Source organism: Grammomys surdaster, unplaced genomic scaffold, assembly GCF_004785775.1.
Source record: "Grammomys surdaster isolate TR1022 unplaced genomic scaffold, NIH_TR_1.0 61, whole genome shotgun sequence".
Lineage (NCBI taxonomy): Eukaryota > Metazoa > Chordata > Mammalia > Rodentia > Muridae > Grammomys > Grammomys surdaster.
In genome coordinates, this window is record NW_021604563.1 from 7,614,960 (window position 1) to 7,625,422 (window position 10,463).

The 10,463-nt window shown below is 41.5% G+C and overlaps 1 pseudogene; it reads left to right on the top strand.

Annotated features, from left to right (window-relative positions):
• The first annotated feature begins 285 nt into the window (after nt 1-285).
• Nucleotides 286-1,079, top strand: LOC114608737 (annotated as a pseudogene).
• Nucleotides 1,080-10,463: the final 9,384 nt, after the last annotated feature.

Below are 10,463 nucleotides of genomic sequence, written 5' to 3' on the forward strand. Positions count from 1 at the left end.
ATGATCTGTACATTGCTGAGAGTGGGGTGTTGAAGTCTTCCGCTATTATTGTGTTCAGTATAATGTGTGTTTTGAGCTTTAGTAAGGTTTCTTCTAGGGGAGCACGGGTAGCAGAGGGTGAGCCGGACACAGCCAGGCACAGTGGGATATGTGGTATACATCCTTCCCTCCAGAGACTTGCCTTCCACACAAACCAGTAACGCCATAAAGTCCAATCCAGCCATCCAAGCTGCCATTGACCTCACAGCAGGGGCCACAGGGGGCACAGCATGTGTACTGACCGGGCAGCTCTTCAACACGATGAAGGTGAATATGCAGACGTTTCCAGACCTCTATCGAGGCCTCACTGACGGCTGCCTAAAGACCTACTCCCAGGTGGGCTTCCATGGCTTCTACAAGGGTACCAGCCCCGCACTGATTGCCAACATAGCAGAGAACTTGGTGCTCTTCATGTGTTACGGCTTCTGCCAGCAGGTGGTCTGAAGAGTGGTCGGATTGTACCTGCAGGCAAAACTTAGTGACCTCCAGAATCCAGCTGCTGGCTCCTTTGCCTCTGCCTTTGCTGTGCTGGTCCTCTGCCCAACAGAGCTTTTGAAGTGCCGACTCTATATCATGAATAAAATGGAGACCTAGGGAAAGATAGCAGCCAGCCCGAATACAGTTTGGTCGATTGTGAAGGAAATCTTAAGGAAGGATGACCCCTTGGGCTTCTACCATGGACTCTCAAGCACTTTACTTCGAGAAGTACCAGGCTATTTCTTCTTCTTAGGTGGCTATGAACTGAGCAGATCATTTTTCGCATCAGGGAGATGAAAAGATGAACTGGGTCCTGTGGTGGATTTGGTGGGATTTGTCTGTGTCTTGCTGTATATCCGGTGGATTGTATCAAATCTAGAATTCAAGTTCTTTCTATGACTGGAAAGCAGACAGGACTCATCAGAACCTTCCTAAGTATCGTAAAGAATGAAGGAATAACAGCCCTGTATTCTGGACTGAAGCCCACCATGATCTGTGCATTCCCTGCCAATGGGACACTTTTTTTGGCCTACGAGTACAGCAGGAAATTGATGATGAACTAGTGGGAAGCATACTGAAGTGTCCTGGTGCACCTGGATCCATGGCAGGTGTTTAGTGACTGGTTAACTCAGGGGTACATGGAGTATAAGAACAATGTAGAATTATGTGATTCGTTCAGACTTTGTCCTTGTCATCCCTTCTTCTGTTCAAAGTCTTGGATTTTGTGGACGGTCCTCCATTCTACACAGTATAATTTCTGCCTATTATTGAACCAAAACAGAAAAGTCACTGTTCTTGTCTTTGGTGGAATGTGCAGGGGAGCTGGTGGTCTTATGTAAAGAGATGCTGGTGGCCTCACGCACTGGTCTTGTGCAGACTGTGTTCCTCTCAGGACAACTTCTGTGGAAGTCAGCAGTACACATGCAATTTAGATGGTCCTGTCACCACAGGAAAACAAAACTTTGTTCTGTGTTTAATTATAAATGGTGACCAATTTTTATGCAGGTAGTTGTAAATTATTGCTTAGCACATCCTAGATAGAGGGCCGCTGCTAAAAGCCGCTGAGTATGTGCACTGTGCACTAAGAAGATAGAGTTTGTAACTTTTTGTGGTATATTAAAGCTAAAATATCCCTCTATATTTTTAGATAAACTTATACGCGTAGTTGTGTGGCTTCTGCATCCCTGATGAAGTTTCAGGGTGGACATCTTGGATTTTTCTCATGATCCTCATCCCCTCACTGTGCTGTTCATCTTCTAGGTGGGCTTCTCAGTATGCTATCTGGTACTGGGAGGTGTGGCCAGAGTGTTAGACCTCTGGGGGGCAGCAGAGGACTCACCAGCTCCCTTCTCACCCAGAGCGTCCTCCTCCCTCTGTGCTACAACTGAAAAACAGGGACTGCCCTGCTATGCTCTCATGGAAACCAACAGAGGTTCTTACCTGGTCTCAGCAGGCATCCAGGGTGCTCTTTTGGTACTGGATTTGAGGCCACTCTGAGTCCACTGTCTCTGTCTCCACCAATCAGAAGCCCTTTCAGGAAGCAGAGAGGAAGTCTGGGCTCCCAGATTTGATCATAGGGTTCTACTAATGGAGAAATCCAAGGAGCTCCTTAATTAGGCTCCCTTCCTGAAGTTCACTTTAGGGTTCATAACTCCTTGATTTGCTTCTATATTTGGAGCTGGCTGTTTATGAATTTCAATGACTGTAGATGACATGTAACTTTAGAAAGCATTGTGACATAACAAAAATATTTTTATTAAACTAGGTAGTATGTATGTAGCAACCAAAAAACTCAACCCCCACATTACTTTTTACTCCCCCATCCTCCCCCCGACAGCCAATGAGATGGATAATTCTTCGGCTGTAGGATCTTAGCACCACAGAGATCAGGCACATTGTCTGTACTCCTCCAAGACCAGGGGGATGGCAGTAGGAGCTGTTCCTATTCTGCTTATAAAGCTGAAGGAGGCAGGTTGACCTTGCCACAGTGCCAGGAGTACAAGGGTCAGGAAAGCAAAGTATTTCCCAAAAGGGAGGGATACCTGTTAGCATTCCTGAAGAAAACTGTCAGCATTCATGAGAAAACTGTCTTTCTACTCCAGTGCTCTCTGTTTCTGTATGACCAATGGCTACTGAGTGTTGCTTCATCTGAACAGGTCTGGACTGAAGCAAACATGGGGGGATTGGCTTCCTTCAGGAAGAGGACTGGCCAAAGGCAAGCTTTCTCTTTTAGGTGCCTAGGGGTCTAGTGCACATTAGCCTTGTTGTCAGTGTGTCTCCTCAGTCTGTTCATTATGGTCTGTCCTGTAGAAATACTCAGGAACGAGGGCATGTGCAAGACAGAGGCCTAAGGAGATTTTTTTTGTTTTTAAGTTATCATTCTGTTGTTGGTTTGATTTGTGGTTTCATGTTTGGGTACAATTGTACTTGAGACAAAACTAGAACTTTGCTCTGTCATTATTAAATAAACCTAATGTGAATCTTAAAAAAAAAAAAAGGTTTCTTCTATGAATATAGGTGCCCATGCATTTGGAACATAGATGTTCAGAATTGAGAGTTCATCTTGGTTGACCTTTCATTTGACAAGTATGAAGTGTCCTTCCTTATTTTTCTTGATAGCTTTAAGTTGAAAGTTAGAAAGGCTACTTGCTTCTTGGGACCATCTGCTTGGAAAATTTTTTTTCCAGCCTTTTACTCTGAGGTAGTGTCTGTCTTTGTCACTGAGGTTTGTTTCCTGTATAAAGAAAATTGCTGGGTCCTGTTCACTAATTCAGTCCTCTAGTCTGTTTTTAATTGGGTAATTGAGTCCATTGATGCTAAGAGGTATTAAGAAAAAGTGATTGTTGCTTCCTGTTATTTTTGTTTATTAGCAGAATTATGCTCATGTGTCTATTTTCTTTTGGATTTGTTGGAAGGATATTACTTTCTTGCTCTTTCTAGGGTATAATTTCGCTCCTTGTATTGGAGTTGTCCATTTATTATTCTTTGTAGTGCTGGATTTGTGGAAAGATATTGTATAAATTTTGTTTTGTCATGGAATATCTTGGATTCTCCATCTATGGTAATTTAAAATTTTGCTGGGTATAGTAGCCTGGGCTGCCATTTGTATTTTCTTAGGGTCTGTATGACATTTTTCCAGGATCTTTTGGCTTTTATAGTATCTGGTGAGGAGTCTGATGTAATTCTTATAGGTCTACTTTATATGTTACTTGATTTTTTTCCTTACTGTTTTTAATACTCTTTCTTTGTTTTGGGCATTTGTTGTTTTGATTATTATATGATAAGAGGTATTTCTTTTCTGGTCTAGTCTATTTGGTGTTCTGTAGGCTTCATGTATGTTTATGGATATCTCTTTCTTTAGGTTAGAGAAGTTTTCTTCTACAATTTTGTTGAAGATATTTACTGGCCCTTTAAGTTGGGAGTCTTCACCCTCTTCTATAGCTATTATCTTTAGGTTTGGTCTACTCATTTTGTCCCGGATTTCCTGGATGTTTTGGGTTAAGAGCTTTTTGAATTTTAATTTTTCTATGTCAATTGTTTCAATGTTTTCCATGTTATCTTCTGCACATGAGTTTCTCTGTTCTATCTCTTTTATTCTGTTGGTGATGCTTGCATATTTGAGTCCTGATCTCTTTCCTAGGATTTCTACCACCTGGGTAGTCTTCCTTTGTGATTTCTTTATTGTTTCTACTTCCATTTTTATGTCCAGCATGGTTTTGTCCAATTCCTTCAACTGTTTGCTTGTGTTTTCCTTTATTTCTTTAAGGGATTTTTGTGTATCCTCTTTAAGGGCTTCTACCTGTTTAACTGTGTTCTTCGCTATTTCTTTGTGATTGTTATTTATGTCCTTCTTAAAGTTCTCTATCATCATCATGAGAAGTGATTTTAAATCTGAATCTTGATTTTCTGGTGTGATGGGGTATTTAGGACTTGCTATAGTAGGGGAACTAAGTTCTGATGATGCCAAATACCCTTGGTTGCTGATTCTTATGTTCTTGTGCTTGCCTTTCACCATCTGGTTATCTTTAGTGCTACCTGAACTTATTTTCTCTGACTAGAGCCTGTCTCTCCTGTTATCTTGGTTATGTCAGAAGTCCTCAGAGTCTAGCTGTTTCTGTGATCCTGTGATCCTGAGATCCTGAATGTAAGAGCTCCTGGGAGTCAGGCTGTCTCTAGGATCCTGAAATCCTGGTATGACCAATCCCTTAAGATCTGGTGATCCTATGATCCTATGCTCAAAGCATGTTAGAACTCCTGGGAGTCCAGCCACCTTTGGGTTTTATGGGATTGGGAGAAGAGATGATGATCAAGATCTGCTTAGTGCTCAGGCACGGTCCAGAAGGAACTGGTGTCGTGGCGAGGAGTGAGTTCCTGTGTCCCTCTGGGTTCCAGTCACTCCCTGTTTGGGGCAGGTGTTGCTGCCTACTTACCTAAGTTCCTGAAGGGAGGTTAGATCTCCTGGGAGTCCAGTCTCCTCTAGATTTTGTGGGATTGGGTGAAGAGCTGAAGCTCAAGATCTGCTCAGTGCTCAGGTGCAGAGCGGAAAAAAGCTATTTCTTACAATTTAAGAGAGTAAACTTTTGCTGGTCCTCATAGGCAAAGTTAATATAATTTAAGGTCTCTTAGGATTAAAGCTGCTAGCCTACTGTGTACTGTTTAACTGTCTTTTAAAAAGCAATGTAACACTTAACCTTACTTCCCTTGATTTTACCATGTAATTGACTTTAGAGACTAAGCTATTGCATAGCTGAAATCTTAAGTTATGTATTGCTTTAATGCCTCTGACCCAGAATGCAGAAACTATAGAAGTTGCTTACAACTTCTTAAAATCTACCATAAAGGTTGAAAGCTACAATTTATGAATATTGGTTGCTAAAGAATGATTTTTGTTATCTAGTTCAGTTGAAATCAGTTGATTTGATCCCTAATAAAACTTGTTACAATTTTCAGTAAAATATCCTATCCTTTCCCCATCTGATACTTAGGATGGCATCCAATAAATACAGAGCAAATCCCTTTGATTAAGAAAGATGCTCAATACTACTCACATAAATAGACACATACAGCAATACAGTCCCCAGTTTTACACAGCTCATACAACAGACAAACACACATAGAGATAGGATTACACAGAATCAAAGGTGAACAGATTCACAAAATAGTCTCAGATTCTGACACATGCATGAAATAGAAGATGGAAGAAACAGAACATGAAGTAGAATATTCACCTTTGGACTCACTATTGGTTAAATGACTCCAAAGGGAAGAACTGTTACTTAATTCCTTAATGTGAGACCAATACTCAGACTTAATAAAAATACATTATAATCCACACTTCTGTTCAATGGATCTTCTGTTCATAGATACATTTCTATGCCCCTTTAACTGTACAGTATATGTAGAATATATGTCTTTTTATTATTTTTCACATATCCCTTCCAGGATACAAGAAGGCTAATATAGTTAACTTGTGACCAAATTGCTGTTCCTTTCTTCTAAAGTAGTGATAAATGGGGAATTCATATTTGTTCTTTGTTGATAGTAGGTGGTACATGGCTAAACAAAAGTAGCTAAGTTGCCTCTGAAATTGAAAGTAGATGTTTCTTGATCTATTCAAATCTGCTATTATTGCTTCCATGATTATCCTTCATATTCTAATTTTCTTTGCTATAGGATAATCAAACACAAAAGTCAATGAATGGCAATTTATCAATAATTTTATTTTTCAATACCTAGTCCATGATAGATATGCATACGCTATTTCTTCATACTTTTTGCACAATTGTGTAAGTCCATAAACTTTCATCTACTTCACAGCTCCTTCTCTAATTTTCCAGTTCTTTCATTTTTAATGTTGTAGGCAGATACTCAGCTGCCAGTTTTAATGTCAATTATATTTAGTGCTAATCAAGACGATTAACATATTTCCTTCTAAAACTTTCCTAGTAGAAAAGACCTACAGTGAATATTTCTATAAATATTAGTTTGCTTTGAATATTATTTCATTGATACAAAAGAAAATAACTAATTTTATATAACTATTTGATTAAATTTTATAAATATATGACAAAGTAAAAACATATTTAGTGTTAATAAATAAGATCCTAATAGTTTTAGCCTTGTTTTGTGTGTGTGTGTGTTTTCATGTGCGTGCATCTGTGTATACATATGTGCATCTGTGTCTGTATGTTGTAGCAGGTTATTTATTGGCTACATTATATTTGCAGTGGAGCTCAGTGATTGGGCAATAGAAGAGGAGGTAGAGTTGGGAGAAGGAGAGAGGAAGGGAAGGAGAAAGGAGGAGAGCTAGCAACCATGGAGGACGGATGGATCAAAAGCAGTCCTGGGTAACAATTTATATCTAAAGGTTAAATATTGAGTAACAATTCTAATTGTGTGGGCATCTTGTTAATTGAGCATTTCCAAACATATAAATCCATTGGATAATCTTTATGTTTTAAGAGTCTTCATCCTACTGTATACTGCCAGAATGGTGGGTATTGTTTGGGGCTCAGCCAGGCTTTGTGGGGGCAGCCTGGTGGATTGGCAGAGTCAGCTGCGTGCTAGTGTCTCATGGTTCTAGTTGTAGTGAGCTTGGCCTCTTGCCACTTCTACTATGGAACATGGCAGTGGAAGCTAAGCAGAGCTGCCCAGCCAATTAGATAGCAGCCAGCACAGTGGCTTTTCTAAATATCTCCTGTTTCAGTATTTCTCTCTGTGTCTGCATGTATCTGCCTGTGCCTATGTATGTCTTGTGCCACTGTGTCTATGTTCTATTTTCTCTCTATCTGTGTGTTTGTCTTTCTGTCCAACTGTCTCTGTTTTTCTGTCTTGTCTATCTATATGTATTTGTGTCTGTGTCATGTGTTTGTTTGTTGTGTGTTTGTGTGTATAATGTATATGTGTCTGTCTGTCTATGTGTCTATATGTGTGTTTCTGCCTGTGTTTCTGTGTGTTTGTCCATCTGTGTGTTTGATATTCTTTACTGTTAGGAGCCGCGTTCGCCATAGCAACATGGCACCGGTTTCCTGCTTCCTGGTTCTTCTTGCGAGCCTCGCTTGAGTGTGCGCCTGTGCAAGGCGCGAAAACCAGTATGCTAATTTGGCGACATCATAAGAGCCAATGAGTGTGTGGCATGTCTCCTAAAGCTCTATATAAGCCACAGGGTTTTGGGGCTTGGGGTCCCTCACCTCACTACCATCTAAGAGAGCTGTAACACTACCATCTAAGAGAGCTGTAACACTAAAAGAGCTGTAACAATAAAACTGCTGTCAGAAGAATCCTGAGCGTGGCGTTCTCCTTATCGGCAAGGCGGCGCCCCGCAACTGGTGCCGAAACCTGGGAACGAAGCCGAATGTCTCGGTGTTTTATCCAGTTTTGAGGGAACCTGTTGGCTCAACAGAGGATTCAGAACTGATGGCGCGAGAAGTCTAGACGCTTTTCTGCAAGGTATGGTGGATCCTGTCTATTTTGCTATTGCTATCCCCGTTTGGGCCGTGGTAGTTCTTGTGCTCTGCTTCTGTTTAAACTGCCATACACAAGGAAAGGAGTGTACTTGGCCTCTGTGTATTCAGGAGCTGTAAGTCACAGGTAGATAACTGTGCAAGTTCGTTCCCTCTTAGCAGTATGGGTAACCACCAAATGAAGCCGCTTCTCTCAGCGATGCAGGCGTTGCTGTGCGAGCGGGGTTTAAAGGTTCGCGAGAAAGTGTTGTGTAATTTTCTGCGAGATGTGGATTGGGTAGCTCCCTGGTTTGTTTCCACGGGGTCCTTGCCAAAGGGCTCCTGGGACAAGCTCGGCGGCGACTTGATTAATGAAAAGGAGAAGGGAAAGTTAAGACCAGGCACATGGCGGCTGTACAAAATGGTTAGAGCCTGTATAGAGGATGCAAAATGCCAAGATAAGGTAAGAGAGGGGCAAAGAGCTTTAGCAGAACACCAGGATAGCCTATCAGAAGCAGAAAAGGAAAAGAGCGCTAAGAATAGAACGAAGAAAAAGGAAAAGAAAAAGGAGGAAATTAAAAAAGAAGTAGCTAAAAAAAGGAACATAAAAAACAGGAAGAGCCTAAGAGAAAACTATATCCTGTGTTAACTGAGTTTCAGAATTTAAGAATTAATGACTCCGCCTCTGAGGAGACGTCCTCGGGGGACGAAGAAGATACAGAGGATACTGACACCTCATCCTCTGATAGTGTGTTAGATCTTGAGGAACAGGCAGAGTTAGATAAAGAAGCAGCTCGTTATGAGTCTGAAAGATACGGGCTGGATTCGCCTTATGCACCGGGGTATGCCCCATCTGCCCCACCATTGGAGGAAGTAGTTAGAGTTAAAAAGAAAAAGACAAAAGAGAGACAGGAAAGACTGCCGTCCAATTCTCTTATTACAGCTAAGGAAAGAAAAAAAGATAAGAGTAGCCTTTCCCGTATGGGAAGATGCTAACCAAACCAGACAACATTCACAGCTAGATTTAAAACAATTAAAAGCGCTAGCCGAATCAGTACAGACTTATGGAATCAATTCCTCTTTTACTCAGGCATTAATAGAAAGACTTGTGGTCAATGCCATGACACCAGATGACTGGTATAATACTGTTAAGCCCTGCCTGACTATGGGAGAGTATCTAGATTGGAAATCTATTTTCCAAGAGCTTTGTGCTTCACAGGTAAGACAAAATTTATCTCAGGGGCATCCACAATGGAACTTTGACATGCTTACAGGGCAGGGACAATGGGCTATCAATCAAACGGCCTACCCTGTAGAAGTATATGAGCAAATTAATAAGGCAGCTGTAAAAGCATGGAAAAGTCTCCGTAACAAAGGACAGGTTTCAGGAAACTTGACAAGAATTATTCAAGGAAACAATGAGCCATTCTCAGACTATGTGGCAAGGATGATGGAGGCGGCAGGAAGGATTTTTGGAGATCCTGAGATGGCCATGCCTCTCATAGAACAACTAACTTTTGAACAGTGTGCTAGAGAATGCAGAAATGCTATTACACCTTGGAAAGGAAAAGGACTAAATGCATGGATGAAGGCTTGTAGAGAAATAGGAGGACCTCTATCTAATGCCGGATTGGCAGCTGCTGTTTTAGTGGCTCAGAGGGCCTCTAATGTTAAATGTTTCAGGTGTGGAAAACTGGGACACATACAAAGACAATGTAGAGCACCTGGCACTACTAATAACAATCGTCCAAAGGTGCCTGGAATGTGTCCTAGGTGTAATAAAGGAAAACATTGGGCAAATGAGTGTAGGTCAGTTAAAGACTACAGAGGACGTATAATTTCTCCTCTGCCAAAAAACGGGCAACGGGGCCCACATCTCCAGGGCCCGCAAATATATGGGGCAATAGAAAACCTGCAGAACAACCCTCAGCAACATCAAAGGATAAGACAATCAGGAGAGCCACGTCAGGCTCAGCAGGACTGGATCTCTGTGCTACCGCCAGAGCAGTACTAACACCTACCATGGGGTGTCAGCCTATACCTTCTGATTTCTCAGGACCCTTACCTGAGAATACAGTAGGACTAGTGCTAGGAAGATCGTCTACGACTCTAAGAGGATTAATTGTTCACCCCGGAGTCATAGATCAAGATTATGAGGGACAAATAAAAATCATGTGCTCATCACCAAGGGGGATTAGCTCTATAGCTCCTGGTGATAGAATTGCACAGCTATTAGTCCTCCCTAGCTTACATTCATTCTTTCCTAGTAAAGGTTTAACTAGGGGCATGAAGGGATTTGGCTCCTCTGGAGGACAGAATGTATTTATTTCATTAGATTTAGATAAACGCCCCACCTTAGAGTTGAAAATTCAAGGAAGGCTTTTCACAGGCCTCCTTGACACAGGAGCAGATACTACCATTATCTCTACCAATTGGTGGCCAAAGAACTGGCCTGTTAATAGATCTTCACAAACCTTACAAGGTCTTGGATATGAGTCTGCTCCT